The 19,290-nt window shown below is 41.0% G+C and overlaps 1 pseudogene; it reads left to right on the top strand.

Annotated features, from left to right (window-relative positions):
• Positions 1-19,290, top strand: part of LOC105456505 — a 74,074-nt pseudogene that overhangs the window by 8,910 nt on the left and 45,874 nt on the right.

Raw genomic sequence — 19,290 nt, 5'->3', positions numbered from 1 at the left:
TCTCGGGATTGAACCGAGACAAGGGAACAATTACCAGGGCCGTGTTACCCTAATCCGAAAATCCTGTTACTTCGCGATCCTCTTCTGCTCCTCGTGCCCTCGACTACTCTTTCTTACGAAGACAAACTTCATCCCTATAGCGATAGTCGACACGGCGCGGCGGGTCCCTCCATTATACCACGCCAACGATGTGCTGGAATTGCACATCCCGCGGGCTCCTAACCGAAATTTCTGCCACTTCCGTTTCTTCCCGAGAAGCTCCTTCCGGACACTTTCAGCCGTTCAGCCCCGACCAAATGTCGATACGAGTCGACGTAAATCGCAAGATCTGACGTCGCTCAAGAAACTCAATACCGTCGAATGGAGTTACTTGGCGTATACGGGAAGAAGCTTGTTAAATATTAAGCGCCGAGCGGCAGGAGTATAGTCAACGCGAAAATTAAATGACCGAGTTTAATTAAAAGTCCAAGTAAGCAGATTATCACGCTCACGATATATTTAAACGTTTAGTAACTATACTTTCCGTATTACGCTCGTTGTACTTTCCTTGCGGGGGGATTCGTTGTGCTTCGATTAAAAATTGCCGGCTAAGCGTGCACCGTAAAAACACGCAAACAGGGAAATTTTTATTTTTATGTTTTTAATGAATATTGTTTCTTAACTCAGCAATATCCCGGTATCACGATGTCCAGGGCAAGTTTGCGGTTTCCATAAATGAATACCAACGGAATGAGTTATTGTAATAAGACATCTAAATATTGCTCGCGTTTATCGCAGGCATTTGATTAAAACATCGAACGCTCCCGTGCAAGAATACGCTATTACTCAATGCATTCCATTCTTTTGGATCCTTCTTTTTCTTTCCGCGCGTTCCGCCTTTTTCCAGCCTCTTGTCTACGCCATCCCCCGCTGACAAACAATAGCCGACCAAGGTGCCGACAATCGAAGTCTCCTATTTTCTCTTATTCCACTCATCGGCATTAAATTCACGTTAATTTGGTCAAAATGGGTGAAACGATTAGAAGAGAGAACTTCGAAAGGATTAATTCACCGCCAAAATTAGAAAAGTGAACAGAAGTAAAAATATAAAATTCTTGAACTTCTAATAGATATTTATGTAAAAAAAAAAACTATTTGCAGAACAAACTGATTCTTTGTCGATAAAAATTATTATATAATATTAATTTTTATCTTAGAAAGTATTATTTAATACATGAAAGAAATTCTATAGACAAGTTGCTCGGTATTAATAATTTAATCTTTTCCGTGAGACGTTGATTTGCACTCCAAAAAATTGGTATAACGTTCCGCTCTGTTTTAGCGACAGTGATATCATCTGTTAAATTGTCCAAACGTATTGCATGTCTTCATCTATCATCTCTTGAGACAGTATCATGGATAATAAAGCCTTAGTTTCCTTTGAGCAAGGTTCATAACAGAAGAATTTTACTGGTTCAACGTGAAGTTACAAATTGAAACGTTACGACTGAGATGTTCGGACATTCGATTTTTCTTTTTTTATTTATTTTTCCACTTTAAAAAAAGACGTGAATGCTCAAGACATCACAACATTAATTTTATAACTCTACACACATTCAGTCGAAGTTTAATAAATTACTCTAATGCACATTTAACGATTATTTCACTGCATTTAATTTTTATGAGATAGAATATTTAGTTTTCACGAAGATAGAAATTGAGGGATTTATCCTCAGAAATTAAATTTTCTTAAAAGACGAGAATTTATTTAATTTTCACGTTCGCATGTCTCTTCGACGGAACATTCATTTTTTAACAGAACTAGAATAAAACATAGCGTCATTTGTTCACTATCCGTGAAACATAACACGTACACACACACACACACACACACACACACACACAAGCGCGCGCGCGCGTACCCACGCACGCAAATACAAATATCATATTAAATATCTCATTACTTTTTTATACATCTTACATATATCTCATGTCCTATCTAAAAAAAGGCATATTAAGTCGATAACTTTCATTTCTCGTCTTACTTTTTTCTTTCAGGTATCAGTAAAAATATTATAAAAAAATATTATAATACTGCTAACAATATCTTTTGTAATCAACAGATATGTCGAAACATGTTTTTTACAATGATTAAAAGAAAAAGGAATAAAATAGCGATAGAAGAAAAAAAAGAAGTGTAAAAGTGTTTTGAAACAAAGAGAATTAAATTCATTGGTTTTTTTATAAAATATTACATAAGTACATATCCCTTTACCTTCGTGTGTTACATGCATAATTGTCAGATGCTGTGCCTAATTATTTGCTGTGATAATTAGACACAGCATTTGACAATTACATATGTATATAACATACGAAGGTGAAGGGACATGCACTTATGTAATATATTATAAAAGACCAATGAATTTAATTAGCGACCAATGAATTTTATTATTAAAACAAATCTCAATACACATAATAACTGTCAAAATATGTAATGACAGCCGCTCAACGAAGTAAGCATAGTGAGATAACCAATCAGTATCACGGAAAAGCAACAAATAATTTTGAGAAATGCGAGTTATTAACTTAACATGTCTTTTTTAAGATAGGATTTTTAGAAATCGAGATATTTACCGTTAAAAATGAGAAAGTTTGGAAAAAAGATATCGATCAATCACATCCTTTCTGAGGAATGATCGACTCCGACTTTTGTCGGTGACCGATCACGCTCTATATATGTAACCCTTACATACATTACGACGGATCTCTCCATTCCGACGCGTATTCCCGACCGTTCGAAAGTCTTTTCTGAGCCCTTTAAAAGGATCGGAGCAAAGCCGGCGCGCGAAATCTTGGGTATTTTATAAACGCGCGCACGTACGCATCGTCGATTACCGCGAGTAACGCTGCAGCTCTCTCGTCCGAGATCTTTACTTAACGGCCACTGGCTATTGTACCTGATCCCGTGAACGTGTTTGGAACACATCGGCGAAATCCCCGAGGTGCCCCATAGCTGCTGCTGCAAGCGCGATCGCGTTAGCCAATGCAACAGGATAACTACCATACTTCCACTTCTTCGAGTACTTCTTCTCTCTTCCCTTCTTTTTCCCATTGTGCCGCGTCGACGACTTCTGGCACTCCGTGGCGTTCGTAAAACAACCACTTTCCGGAGTCGACACTCTCCGGGGATTTCCGGGGTTTCTTCGCATCCGCCTCTGACGTCGCATCACGTTGCCCCTGTTCGCCGTTTTGAACGCTTTCTGTTTTTTACGCTTTCTATTTTTGTCTCTTCATTGTCATCCATAAAGATCCACTTTTGTTTTGCATTACGACAGAAGCATAACATACTAATTTCTTTATTATTTAACAAAACGGAGGAAGACCGATAATTTCGATCAAAGCACATAGAAGAATATTTTTTTAATAACACAGGCAGGTATAATAATAATTAATACATTTTTATTTTACTTTCTTTCAATTTTTAAAATATTGTCATATTTTTAATAATTGTTGGAATTTCACATCAAATATAATATATATATAATAAGACAAACATATTCGCAAAATTAATCGACTTGATAACTCGACAAATAATAGCTTAGATATTCCAGCATCACTGTTCACATTCGCCCAGCATTCAAGATACACAATGCACAGTGTATAACGCCCGATGAAAACCATCGGGCTTCTTACCAGAGTGCGAACTTGAAAACGCGACAGAGGGGCCAAGAAGGAAGATGTGCGCGGGAATAAGGCGAGGTCCGCTATAAAAAGAGCACGACGATTATCGACTCTTGCCTTCATTTTTTATACACGCGACGAGAGAGAGAGAGAAAGAAAGAGAGAGAAGAAAAAAAAGCGGTGTGAAAAGCGCGCGATAGAAAGCAAAAAAGCGACAAGAAGGAAAAGGCAGGAGGGGGAGGAGGTCGGCTATACGGGCCGGCGGGAGACGCGCGAAAGACGAGGCGGGAAAGCGGGGGCCTCGGTTTTCCGTGGGGGCTGGAAAAATATTTGCATACACCCCCGACCTCCCTCCCCCTATATCGGCCGCGCGATTCCTCGATATCGGGCTCCGGCGTCTCCATATTCCGAAGTTTCGCCAGCCGAAGCGACTTTCGTACCGAGCCTCTGCTTTTTCCTCCCTGCATTCAATCCCCTATCCCTCTTTCCCTCTCCTTCCCCTCCCTTCTCCTTTATCTCTGCTCGCGCGCCAGTTTCCTTATCCTCCGCTTCCTCCTTCTCTCTATCCCTCTCCCTGTCTCCCTCTTCCCTTTCCTCCACCCACGGAGGACTCATTCTCTCGCTCTTTTCTTCTCGTTGGCGCAATGTGCATCAGAAAATATGAATCCTTCGTCGCATTGTCTACGACAGCGTTTCTCGAACTTTCCGCCATTGTGCGCGAATGACGAGGGGACAAAGGGAGAAATTAAGAGCCGTCCTCAATGAGTGCGAGAAGAAGCCTCGCGGCGGCGACGGCGATGGCCGTAATTTGCATTGATGCACCGAGACTGCGTTCGCGCGCATATAATTATCTCGCTCATCGTCTTTTCGCTTTCCGCTCTGAGAAAAATCATAATTTGAATGCGATACGGGCAATTCACGTATTGTAGAGGAATTTTAAAGCGCGCAAAGAGGAAATAAATTTATAACAGTGCAGATATAATAATTGTTTGACCATTCAAGTTTTTTTTATTAATTTATATATTATTAACATAAATCTACTTTTATCCATGAATTGATATATATGTATAATTAAATACTACGTTTATAGAAACGTTTAGGAATGTGCGAAAAAGTGTGATGTCACAATTGTGAATTTTCTGACTAGCTGTATCACTCTTTGATTTAGCCAGCACAAAAATGGCGATCTCGATGCCGCAAGAAATCGAATTATCACGTTATTATTCGGTAGGATGCAATCAGTGACTAGTTTGTTTGCCGATACTTCGAAATAGCATAGCTGCGAGCAGATGGTGACGAGAATCGATCGCTGCTACACTATACCGCAACCCCCGAAAAAAAAGCGAATGGTCAATGGTCAAACGAAACGCCGTTACTCGGCAGACGCAATGATACATTCTGCGTGGGGGAAGGCGCGTTGTTACGATTTTTAATTGGAAATTTTTTCGGAGGCAGGGTGTTTCTAATTGACTACCATAACAAAAAAAAGGCAGACAAACGAAAAAATAAAGTTCTCAAAAAATTGCACTCCGAAAATATTAGTACATATATATTTACTTCACAATATTTTTACAACACAATGGCAAAAAATGTAATATGATATTCTTGCGATAGATTTCTAAAATATTTAGTGTATTTACATACGCGTTTGTTTTATCGTTTATACAAAAATATTAGCTGATGGACGTATTTTACGTCTAAATCTTATTTTTCGTATTTTTCGATGGCGACTTCGCCATCGTCGAAAAATAAACAATGAAAGTTCGGGGAAACGTTTCGCACGTCGCACTGCATCGTTTCGCTAGATGGTTTTCGGGATCAACAATACAGGGAAAGAAGATAATAGCTCCGGCGTATCACTTGTATTATGCGAATGATGAACGATGACTCTCTCTCTCCTCTCTCTCTCTCTTTCTTGCTCTCTCGCTCTATCGTCTCTCTGTACTTAGCGTCCCGTCGTATCATATCACGTCGCTTTAGACTATGTCACGTGTTACGTGCTCCGTCATTCCTGATGATGTATGAAGAAGGGTCCTGGTTTCTTAAGGGCTTACCTTTCCAGGCTAGCTCGGAACCCCTATGATATTTAGGACCACCGTGCGAAGACGATAGCTGTTCCGTCCACGATGTCGCGCTCCTCGCCGTACCACACACTGTCTTTATCCCCTTGGTAGTACATCGGGCCAAAGTTATAATTATATCGGTATCTTGGAAGTGTATCCAATATACAATCTTGTCAGACGTATTCAGAGGTAGCGGATATTCCGAACTTTCTTTCCAAGTTTTAAATGACCCCTCCGTTTGAAAATCAAATTCAATTCGAGTAAAATTGTTTATATTTTAGTATCTTTTATTCGACCGTATAGAAATTTAAGAAATTCGAAGAGGCTTGTGTTAGTCATTAAAATCATTACATCTAGTCGTTAGATCAAGAAAGAGACGTGATGAAATCAAGCTATTCAAATTTTTATTAAGAGAAAAAATTAGACTACATATAGTTTACAGAATATGTATACCAATAGACAAAAACTGGTTAATTTGACCCTATCTATATCGTGCTCGAAGAATCTGTATCACAATATCCTTAAATAGCAATATTCCTTTCTCCCCCTATCTCGCGTATCCGGCCAGAAGTCCGGTTTTATCTCCTCGGAGACAGGCATGCTTCTCGTTTAGGAAAACGTCCCGTCACGCGTCTTATCAACGTGGCGAACCGATACGATACGATCGATCAGACACAGTTGGCGGCACGTGACGTCTCTCTTTCGAGGGTAGACCGGAGCTGTTTCCACGATCGGTGGGGCTCGAAGAAGGGCACGCGCGACTAATTAAAGCGCGGCAGCGAGTTAATAAGCGGCAAGTCGATGCTGTAATTAGCGATCATTACCGTCGAAATATCTCTTCCAAAGAGGATCACCGTGGTGCAGCGCCACCCGCCACAGTGAATTTTAATTAATTCGATCGGCCGCGGCAAATTCCTCGAGAGATTGGCGACCGAGTTTAACACTTTGCGAGCTATCAATCCATCCCCCTTTTTTTTTTATTAATTAACCGAAGCTTAATAAAATGCTCTGTAGATTTTTCAGCGAATTAATTATACCGTATAAATTGCATGGTAAATTTGAGTAACAATATAACGAGTTAATATTGACTAGTAATACTTTGTAAAAGAATAATCTTTGTAAAATAAAGTTATGCCAATCTCTAGATATTATATCACAGATTTTTTAAAATATCATTATACGTTGCTCTTATAATTTTAGCATTATTGTTTAAAATCGCGAAGTTATAAAAAATAAAATTAGAGTAATTAAGTGCAAAATAAGGTGCAAAATTGTAAACATAATTTCCTCGCTGGCACGTGTATAATTAGTTTTAAATTTAACTTCCCGAAAATTTTTTTTCAACGCCCCCTTGTGACCTAATGCAAATTTCAATTTTGCACAACGAGCTAACCCATTAACCTTGCGGCAAACTGTATTTCCGGCAGCTTTAAATGCACTTTTTGTTGCCTCTTTAGCGCGACGACGCGCGTGCACGTGTGCTTTGCGAGAGAAGAAAAACAAAAGGGAATCGGGAAATTTAAGAGGGGGGGGAGGGAAACCACCGGCGGGTTTTCGTGGCAACTCAAGGAAAAACCTTAAGCGCTACGCGCGATGATATCGAAACGACAGAAATTTTCGTTATCCGCGCGTGCGATCGTCGCGTCAGGGGTGAAGGGGGTGGTAATTGGCTGGGAGAGAGAGAGAGCCGGGCTCGCGCGGGCGATACGCTTTCTAATATTTGTACACTTTGATTGGAGTTTGCCCAGACGGGACTCAAATTAATTACACACTTTTTCCCGCGCGTCCCGCATTCGCGCAATAACGCGATAACCGGATGAGTTTCTCGCGTCGGTATGCATTGCTGTCGCGCAAACGAGTACCCGTCTGTTCGGTAATGTGTGGCAAAAAAAAATGATTTAAGCCCGCTTTATATACGCACAATTTATAATCTGCGGGAGAATTCCATGGTTAACTCACATTTTTCCGCGCGAAAAAAGTTAATCTTTTTGAAATTTTTTTATTATATCTTTTAATTATTATTTGTGTTTTTTAATATCATTAACTTTGTGTCGTTTAGATGTAAAAAAATTTTTTACATAAATCGAATCTACGGCAAGGAATCGTAATCTGAGGTTGATTTTTAGGAATTTGATTCGTATAATAATTGACATATAATTATTAAGTAATCTGGAACTATAATGTATAATTATACATATAAAAATGTCTTTATATTGTGCTAAAGTCAGTCATGTATAACAAATCATAATCGTGGAAAAACTCCGTCGTGGACACTCCATAAATTGTTTACGTTATGCTAGTGTTATGAACAAGAGACGCTATCGAGCTAAAGACTAGAAGCTTTGTTTTTATTAAAATTACTCTGGCTACGCGCGCGCGCGCTTTCTGCCTCGCACACCTTCTCAATTCACGCTACGTCCGTTCTTTCTAGCTGTACGTTTTCTACGCTCGTTTTCTTCCGCTGGTTTCTGTTCCTGATTCCTGAAACATGCACTTGCTTTATTTTAAGCGCAAAAAACTGGAAAGCGTTAAAAAGAACGACTGGAAAGAGCGGACCTACTTTCTCCGCGGCTTGAAGAAAAGCTCGGCTTGAAGTTCGACCTCGTAACTCGCGCCACCACTATCACCACCACCACTACCACCACCACCACTACCACTATCATCACCATCACCAACGTCAAATCTTGTGCGTACTTTTCTACACGATGGGGGATACGCGAGAAGGTGGTGCGAGACCTTGCCGTCCAAAATTTAGGATGGCTAGAAGACAGAAGGGGATGAGGGAGAATGGCGTGGATCGTAACTTAAATCCAGAAGTGATCATTTTAATAGGGCCAAATTAATTTCTCGCGAGAATGCGGCGGCGACACTGCACCCGGAGGGTTGGCCCGGCAGGAGCGGGTACCGGGGATGGCGAAGTGAGGGTGGAGGAGACTACTGAAAGCTCGACTGGTGCGCAAGAGGGGTAGAGAGAGAGAGAGAGAGAGAGAGAGAGAATGAGGACGAAGAGAGATGGAGAGAAAGGGAGGATCGAGGGTAGCGCCGGGATCGTGGGGCATAGATTATGAGATGGGTGACATTCTCTGACATTTTAGTAATGTCGCCACCGTCTAACCCAACCCGACCGCCACCCGCGTCCCACCCCCTCCCCCTGATGGTGGTATTTGGTACCCAAGGGGCATGCGGGCATAGTTTGCCGCGCGCGGCCATGGTACAATTCGCCCGGCAAGTTTCCACAGCTAATTACCATATAGTGTCTTGCGGCGCGCGCCTTGCTTCTGCTCTCCCAGTCGAAGTCCTTTAATAGATGTCCCGGCAGCTGCGCAGCTGCGAGGAGCGGTCAATTTTGAGGTGCGAATGCGATTGCGAATTACATTTGCGCCGTGCGCCGAGGGGAAATCTACGTGGAAATCGACGCAACTGGAACAATCGGGCGCGAGAGAATACGTTTAGGTACAAGCCCCGGTACTTCAGAAACGCTTCGAGTCAATTTAAAAAAAAATGATAGATTTTATATTAAATCTGACTTTCTGCGCTATACACTATTAATATTTTTACGTTTGCATAAATATGTTATTTGGGACAGTATCTATTTTTTTTTTTCCTCGAAACTCTCGCCCCTTATTTCCGATATTTAAGGCCGAGAGAAAAGCTAAAAAGGCTCGATGCTAAATTTACATCGCTTTCGCCCTTCTCGCGCCGCACCGATGTCGTTTCGCTTCGATACAATCGAGATACCGACCCCCCGGTCGACCGGGTCATCTATTTCCTCCCTCGGCTCCTCCGGCCGAAGACGACGTCAGAGAGGATTTCTCACCCTCGTTTGCGCCGGCCGGATATTCACCTTCGTGTCGTCCTCTCTCATTTTTACGCCGCTTCCCCCCTCCGCGATCGTATTTACATACGCCGCATCATAATGGCGGCATCCTGGTGAAACCAGGAAAATTTTCCACGGGCGAACGTTAACGAGCCCGGGACGATCGTGAGGAGCGCGGCGCGAAAAGAAGGAATGAATACGAAATTAATAGTATTCCGCGCAAAGTGCGTGCATGCGTGTGTGTATGTGGCAAAACCGCCGTCCACGCATTTGTACGTTGAAAGGCCTCTTCCCGCCTCTCTCCCCTGTCTGTCGTCTTTTCCACCTCGTCGTGTTTTCGCATCTTCCCCCGATGTTCCGCCTTTTTTCCCCCGTGCAAACTTTCGTATATCCCGTCGCGCGATTACTTCCGGAGGAGCGCGTGGAAACAATAACGCACACAATAGAATCAGTATAAAATTGCAAAAGTAAATTTATAGAAAATTCGTTGTTTGGAAAGCGGATATGTTTTATTTAGTGTCATCTGAGGTCGAAATACCGAGGCGGAGGACTGAGATATTAATAGGAATTTGCAGGCATGCACAAAAATACAGTTTTGCTATGATCCACGAATAATGTTTAATAATGCTTCATCGTGTGTGTGTATAACACGTGGTAGTGGCTACAGATGTTTGCATTTTAAGAAGATCGCTCTCTATGTCGAGATGCTGTTTGTGGTGTATGTTATGTAGGTCGTATTCGATATGATCGATCTGCGAAATGTGGTCGGAAATATCTCGGGGATTGAGATCGTGTCGCGTCTGCTCGCATTAGTTGGAACTCGAAATCATTTCTGGCATACGGGGCACTTAAATAAGTCGCTTAAATGTCACGTTATTGACTAGAACTTTTCGACCATCTGTTATTAAGCCGGCCACGAATCTTAAAACATGAAGTGCGCTTCTCAAAGTAGGTTGCAATGATTAAGCTTGACACGAAAAAAATTGCAGGTGCCGTATTTTTAGAAAATCACCTTTATATGCTATTCATGAGACACTTATGACGTACGCGAGAAGAGAGAATAAAGAATATATATACTCCTCTATATTACTTCAAATAAATAAAGTGTCTACATATATATACGTGGAAAATATATGTTCTCCCGTGAAATTTTTATTCATCGCACATGCGGCTTTCTTCTTGTTAAGCTTCTTTGAGCAGCTAATCTAAAAAAATATAGCAACTTTACTTCTAAAAGTCTTTTTTTTTAAACTATACCGCACAGACATTTTATATAATATTCTTTTTTTTTAAGTGCGAGCTTTTAGACCTTTAAATTTTTTTATTCTCTCGAAGTGCCATTATCATTCGCACGCCTCTTTTAGCGCAAACTCAATTTTTTATCATTAGGAGTGGCTCGAAACTTTGAAGTAATTATTTAAGAATACGTATCGTCCCGATTCGATTGGCAATTAAGTTGCAGATGGTCTTTAAATTCGAGGGAAGAAATGGCGCGCAAGGTGAAGTTAATAAATAGAGTCGCGCGACGTGATGGCGTATTTCACGTATTTTCATCACCGGCAGTCTCTTAGAGTGCCGTAATATAGGAACGAAAGGGAGAAGGGAAAGAGGGTCCGAGAGATAGAGCCAAGAGCGGAGCTCGGTGGCTCGTAAGTAGTTTTATTAAGGGGTTCCTTTCGGAAAATCGTGCGGAGGTTGAATATACATCGGCGGAGATATATGTGATATCGATTACCGCTTGGACTCCCCAATATTACGTCGTCGGTCCATCCGTGTACTTCCTTCTACATACAACTATCACTGCCAGTTGTACCTCTCTCTATCTTTCATCTCCGCGTACAAGGTGTCCGCAAAATATCTTCCATAAGCTTAAACTTCAACATTACGTTTACCTTATCTTTATTTTGTAATGTAATTAACTATTTTGTAATTTACTATTTTCTTATCGTGAATATATCATATTACTATGCATATTAAAATTAGAATTATTCCTGGTCTCGTAACATACATTTTATACTGCATCCTGTGTTCCTTTTTATAAATTAATTTCCGTAATTTGATTTTCGAATTTCAGTTCCTTAAAATCTTTTTCCACAATTAATATAATAATCGTATTTACACTTTTGTTGAATCAAAGTCAATTCTAAAATCTTCCAATTTTGAGGAGAATCTATTAATGAGAACAGTATAACGGAAGTTTTGAGACACGGTGTACTTCTGCCAGTTCTCCTCTTTCCCATCCATCTTGTCCCCGTCTTTCTTTATCCCTCTTTCTCACTCTCGTCCCTCGTCCACATGACTCCCCGTCGTGCTCACGGGCCAAACTCGCACATGGGGAAATAGTATATATATACCTATACATATAGGAGCGGGATGGAGCGCGTCCCGCAAAATAACTTTGAAGCACCGTATCTACGCAATGGTGTTACGGCACATATATAAGCGCACTAAAGACACGACGCGAGCTTTAACTCTTTAAATAATAAAGAGAAACGCATCGAGAGCCAGATTGAGCTTGAGAAATATTTAAATCGGACCGATATCGTAAATAATACGAATGCGAAGCTTAATACAGAGGGGCAGTGTCGAAAAAAAAAGAAGTTTGTAGAAGGAAAAACTTACTCCCAAAGAACTTCCACTTGCGTGAAACTTGAAACGGTGTAACATCTAATTTTTTAAACTTGTGATTGTTACATTGTAACTCGCAAAGCGAGATTAATTCGGATAGTAAATTTAATAAACTGCCCAATAATCCGGTAGGATTATGTATCGATAGGCAAATAAATTAAGATGGTATATCGCGGCGATTCGAAAATTGAATTAAACCGTGCGGCGCGGGCGCGGCGGTAGAGCACAACGGTTGGAGTCCTGTATAAGAGTAATTCGAGGGATAATATGATCACAAATAGGAAGCACCTACGAGCTACGAGCGTAAAATAATTTCGGCGGAGAGCGTGATGTATGCACGTGCGCGTGTGAAGAGCCCGCGGTGAGATATGTACTTTGACCCCTTAAATAACCAAAGAATGCGCGGGATGTCGTTTCGGTGCTACGTGTCACGTGCGACGTAAAATTAAGCGAGAGTACTCGGCACTTGTGCGAAGGGACTATGTTATCTCAACTGTGCAATCCAATTGCGCAAATGTAAAATAGAACAGTTGACGGGAAAAGCGCCTTGCGTGCTGGAATCGTAGATCTGGGAAGAGATCTCTGTTAAATAATATTTATTTACTCGAAAAAAATACGGAAAAGAAATCCTATGTATATTCGACATTGTAAACAAAAATCATGGATTTTTTTAATTAAATACTCTCCCTTTCTCCTTCCCTCCATCTCTTTTTGCCTCTTCCCTCCCCCTTCCTCTCTCTCTCTTTCTCTCTCTCTCTCTCTCATTTCTAAAAATTTTTAAAATAATTGTACAAGTTAATTATAACTCTTAGGTAATTGATTTATGAATAATTGATAGTGTATCATGTACCATCGTGCGCAAGTTTGCCGGGAACTTTTGCAAAATTCCAAATTCCACTACGTTATAAATGTTGCAAACGCAAATATCCGAAACGGGTGATGTGTCGGAACCCTCGGAAATAGCGTATGAACGGTAGGGATCGGTGTATTTTTTTTTGACCCCTTAAATTGCCAGGAAGGTACGGACGGTCGTTTGTTAGCTACCACGTGTTATCGCCGCCTTGAATAATACAGTTGGTGTGTTTTACGAAAGTTATGCGCTTACACCCTTTAACTAAATTACGCTTCGCGGGGGTTTGAACGTTTACCCGATAGATGCGCCAGAGGAGATAAACCAGCCAGGGTGTACGTCCATTTTTTGTGGTTTTTTTTTTACCCGCTAATAAATATTTCACGCATCGTTCTCTTGCACGGGTTAATAATTTCTATCGCAATACGAGATGGCAGTAAATTGTTATGTAAACAAATATTTTTTTTATTAAAAGGATTACGGAATTGAAAAACAAGCTAGTGGCAGTATTAAAACCATTTATTTCAATTCTATATGACTTCGTTACAAACAACCACAGAAACCAAAATTGCGTTGAGAAAAAGAAAATTGCTTCTGCAACACGTTTAAAACGTTGCAACGAACTGACACGTGCCTTCGAGGGATCGTTGACGTTAAAGAATCACTTTGCTGGTGAAAGAGATAAAAGTGTAGTCCACTGCTCGCTCGTGTAAAACGGAACACGTGCGAAATGGACCACGAAGAAAAATACGGAAACCCGTGCTACGCCAATGTCCGCGCGCAAGGCAGCAAGCTCCATCGGTCGGTCCATCGAGCCCCGATAGTCGTGAAATCTTTCCCACATCCGTCTTCTAGCCCGCCGCTCTCTCGCCGCCTTCGTGCCTCCTACGATTTTTCCCATTAAAAGTAAGACGGCGCGCTCGTGCAAATCCCGCACGTTTTTGCTGCCCGCGCTCTTGCGCCAATATACCGCTTAAAAATCAATGTTCAATGCACATACGGCTTCCTACGTCTCGCGCGAGCACCTGGAATGTGTGTATCCCACGAGGAGTACACACACACACCAAGTGTACGTGTGCGCGTGTCGAGGGATTTCGAATGCGAAACATATACAGGGTGTACCGATAAAAGTAAATGTAAAAATAGTATAAATAAGTGCTTAAAATATAACACAAAATCTATTAAATTTATATATCCGAATATTGTCAAAATAATCTAAATATCTGCATCAGAATATATTTTTCTTCTGTAAAACGAATGAGAATCAGCGTCCCGTTAGTTGATTGTGATTCTGGCATTAACTGTAGAATTAACAAGATATTCAGTTTTTACATTTGTCTCGCCGATACTTTTAACGCTAACGAATTCGATAAAGTGTTTCGGTCGGACGTGTATGTGTAGACGATACCGCAATGAGCGCCTGAATCGAATACAAATGCGTATGATGGTACACGTAGAGAAATCGATAAATGTTCTCTACAGCGCGTATTGTCATTCCTCGCGCAAACATAGATATTTCGTTTGCAAACTGATAGACTATAATAAATCGGATTTAATTATAATAATGAAATTTAATATATACATCAAATTTAGAATTTAATTTATCCATGTGTTATTTTTGTTTATCGAAAAAACAATACTCTGTTGTGTGATCCGATATCAAAACAAAAAAAAGCTGTAATTAACTATTATTATTATTTAATTAGGAATATTCTAGAGTTCCATTCCTCAATCTTTGATAAAAAAATGAAATTTTTTTAGAAACTCTATCTCTCGCTTTGAACGTACTAACAGCAATCGTCACTTTTAACGAAACAAAAAGGAAAATCATAGAAACTTGGATCTGTTTATCTAAATTACTCGACAAATGTAAACTTTATTGTTACTCGGTCTGTGACCAAAACATCTCTGTTTAAATTTAATAACAATTGTTGATCTATCTACGAAGTTGAACGGATAAATAATTGATGAGGTTTCGGGCCTTGCGCGTTATTCGATCGTACAGTATCGCTTTATTAACTTTTTTTATCAAAAGGAGATTACTCGCTTCGCTCACAAAGCCAAAAGTATTCGCTCGCGCAATAAGTGGAATTGCAAGGAGACTTTATCTTCTTATAAATGCACTTTGATCAAGTTGCTGTAGAAAGATTTCATAAATGTAGTTACTGGTCAGTATAAATCGTTTTAAGTGAAAAATTACGTGGTTTGTCTTTTGATTTGATCGCAACACGCTCGCGAACATTTGTCCTCAGAAAACATTGCATAATGATCGGTCTCGTAATTGCGATTTGCAATTTTACATTAACTTTTACAATTCCTCGTCGGAGGTACCGCGAACTGTTGTCGATTCGTCGCAAGACTGGATAAATTTCGTTAACGAACCTCATAGCTAGTGGTCGAACTTTTGATAAGCGTGTTAGCGATACAAGGCATGTCATGGACACAACAGCACAAAGTTTAACGACATAATTACAGATGGCGTGTAGGGACAATAGTAGCTACAGTGGCTACGAAATCGATATATTGCACGGTGAACTTCTGAAAAATGTAATTATATAAGCACCCGTGTCGAAATTCTAACTGATGATCCAAGAATCTTTGATTCTTTTGATCAAAAGAATCTTAAAAATCAAAGATACATTATGCAGTTACCGATTACTGTGATCGTAGCGAAGTATGTAATCACAGTGTATATACAAAAACAAAACTAAATATATAGAACTTAATGTCTTGACGAAGTAACTGTACACAAAAGACCTAGCGTCTCCGCAAAATTTTAAGTTTTTGTTAATTTTGTTTATAACCGTCTAATATTTGCGCTCTAAACACACGTCTAATATTTACGCTTTCAACAAATCAAACTAATTATTTTTCTATAATATGTTTCAGAGCCGATGAAGCAACAAAACAGGACACGACTTTGCATTTTCATCAAGAAGTGCGCGATCGGGGTCGTGATTAACACTTTGTCGGCTTCGAGCTACTGTCCATCGTCCATTGTTACGTAAGAGTCATTTAATTAACTCAGTTTTCAATGCATGCCACATCCGTTCCTGCATGGCCAAGGGCAAACGTCGCATATTCATACATGTAAAATGAGCAAAGAAAAATAGTCTCTTCAAAGTTTGGTAAAGAATTAAAATTATAATTAGAATAATTACGTACTTTCTCGAAAAATTCATTTGCCAACAAATAGGCGACTGCACGGTGCTCTTTTGCTCGAGAGAAAACGCGGTCACTCTGTATACCCTTGTGCATAGACTACATGTATGCGGGACCATTGTTACAAGCTCGAAGTTTGCAACCTCTCTCGAGACGTTTCATCGTTCGCGGCTCTTTGTCACTCTTGCCCTTAAAAGACATTCCACGGAACCCCGTGAAGAAAGAGATAACCCTCGGCGATCGCGCGTATAAGAATTTTACTCTAACGAGCCGTGCGCGGCGAGACCTTTGTATATCTCTCCATTCGAGAGCCGGCTCTCTGTCGTTTAATGCGCTAAATGGCGGAAACGTGACCTTTTTTTATATTTTAATCCGCCGATACGACTCGCGCTGCGAATCAGGACTGCGCCCTCCCCGTATATCAATCACAATAGAGGCACCCCGTCTCTCCCTATTTTATGCAATTCCCGAGGCGCCGCGACGACCCAAGGGCTCCTCGAGAAATTTCTCGTGAGGGTGCATTTCCGTGAAACTTTGCAATCGCCGCAGGGTGCAGGAACCTTCCACCCCCTCGCTCTATCTCGCCCTCTCGCTCTTGTGTTTGCCGAATAGGGATTCACGGTTCCCTCCACTTCTCTCTGCCTCTCTTTCTCCCGTTCCCTTTTTTTTTTGGCGCTGTTCGGTCCTTCAGACCTATCGCGTTTCTTTCTCCGGCCCTCACCGACGCCGGGCTCCATCAACGCCTGTCGTTTAGCCCGCGGCGGAGCGTTGACGAAAGCAAAAGTGATTAGATGAAGATAGAGTGGAGAACGAGAGGGCGTTTGCAGGGCCGCGAGAGGAAATTGCTAGGATGCCGGGATGTTTGGTGTCTTTTTCCAACTAGAGACGCGCACTCGCTTTTATTCAACAATCTTTTTGAACCCGTCGTCTTTTAGATTTTTCAATTTCTGAAAAAGTTTTCTCCTATCTTCTATTGATATTTTCAATCAATAACCCGAAACAATTATGTCTGCCATTAAGTTAGATTGCATCTCTCCATTTTTCGATACAATTAAGTTCTTACTTACAATTGTTCCATTTTTCTACCAAATCTGTTACTGAAATCGAATCAATCTTTCTTCAGTCAAAGTTGTTGGAGGAACTTTGTAAAGAAAAGTGTCTAGTAAAATTCGATCGTGACGCAAGCAGTAGTTCTGGGACACTTTGCTTTGCACTTGTCGCCCGCGTCACGCGGCGCGATATTATTTCTGGCCGTCGCTCACGATTTTCATAAAGTGTCAGATACTGTTTGGCCATCCGCGCGTCGCATTGTTGCGGAAACACGAGAGCGCGGTGACGTTAATTACGCGTGTAAGTAATTACGACGAAGCGCCGCCGAGATTTTTCCCCGCTCCCTCGTACGATTCATTATCATCACTGTCGTCATTATCAATGTGTGGTTAGGAGAGAGGAAAGAGAAAAAGGGAGATGTATAGAAATACGAGACACTCGTCCTACGACTCATAAAGATGTTTATTTTATTTTTGTCAAATCGCGACATTTCTAAGTTTGTCGGAGACCTAAAATATCATCGATGAGTCTCGGGGAGTGTTGTATGTATATACGCGACCTTTCAGGTATCCTGCACATTATCTCGCTTATTGAAGGCCAAGACGCGCAAATTGGCGAACTTTCGGATTCGTGCACAATAGATTTCGAAGCCGCGGCGACAATGAGTTCTGTATCGCGGTAAGTCTTTCCGAGATAATTCACGGTGCTTTTCGCAGAAGTGAAAGCCGCAAAAAAAGTTGCGTTTGTTAAAAACAGCCGCGGGGCTAACGGATTCCTTAGTCCCAGTCGCGGACCAGCAGACTGGTATTGTTCGGCGCCTTGATAGGAAGCTCGCGTAGAAAGAACGTACCGCATTCGACGTTATCAATATAGATACCTTTAGCTTTTCAAGACTTTATTGAATTCCTGGAATCTCCGTGGAATAATTCAATAGAGACATTATTTCATTTTATTTGATCGGTAGAATACAAATGTGTACTGTAAAGCCGGATTAGTTTCCTAAAACTTCAATCACCAAACTTTGTCTCTTCGTAGAAAAATTTTTTTAAATTATACCATAAATCATGTTCGTAGATAATTACTAATGCTTCGTATTTTCCGAAAATCTTTCCTTCAAAAGTTTAACGAACAAGAAATTATATCTATGATAATTTTACGACTGTATTGTTAGAGTGATAAGAAAAAGAGAGAAAGAGCAAATCGATTCAAAAAGAAGAATATTTATATAGCATATATAATGCCGTGCTATAAATAAATGTCGTCTTGGTAAAAATTTTAATTTTTTACGAGTGTTCACAAATTGATAGCCGGCGCTAAAGAGTGCGGATTTTTCGGAGCGTTTAGTTTGCGATGGGAACGCGTCTGCCCGACCTCTCGCCGAGCGCCGACAATATTCATGGTAATCCAATTCAAATTAATTCTCGGTGGGAGCCGCTCTTCTCGTCCGCGCGCGTCTCTCTTCTACCAAATGGCATCTCATAACCCGCCCGGAGGAGGTTTGTAACCGGAAGTGACGTGAAATATCGCGCTGCGACGTAATCGGGGCTTCCTTCCTTCTCTCTCTCTCCCTCGCTTTCGCGTACCTTGTTTGTCGTCGCCCCCAAACCGGCGGATCTCTTCGAGGTTTCTCTAATTGTTACTGCGGGCCTCCGCGATGTTAATCACATGACCGGGCTGAGACAGTAATTCAGCATTAACCGTGAAGCATAACGCCCATTCAGATCCACGGGCAATAATACCGGTTGCCTGTCGGCTTATTGACTCGCGTTTATTAGGTCCGTGCTGTCGTTCGTGGAAGTAATCGCGATGTAATTGGAAGAGTAATTCGATTCGAGGGAACTCCGCGATAGCGCCTTTCGGCATAGACGAGAAACGCAAGTATTCTGGGCACTGCGCGTAGTGACTTTAGACTCTAGAGACTATCATGAACAATGCGAAGAAACTTTCCTCAATACTTTACCTTCATGCGAGTTTATGAAAATAAAATAATAGTCGGGATAGGATAAATAAGATAACATACACGGAAAGAACGATTTTGTTGAAAGGTCTAAAAATTTTGC

The sequence above is a fragment of the Wasmannia auropunctata genome, unplaced genomic scaffold (genome assembly GCF_000956235.1).
Source record: "Wasmannia auropunctata unplaced genomic scaffold, wasmannia.A_1.0 LD335650.1, whole genome shotgun sequence".
NCBI lineage: Eukaryota > Metazoa > Arthropoda > Insecta > Hymenoptera > Formicidae > Wasmannia > Wasmannia auropunctata.
The sequence above is the reverse complement of the archived record's forward strand: the minus strand, read 5'-3'. Positions and strand labels throughout refer to the sequence as shown.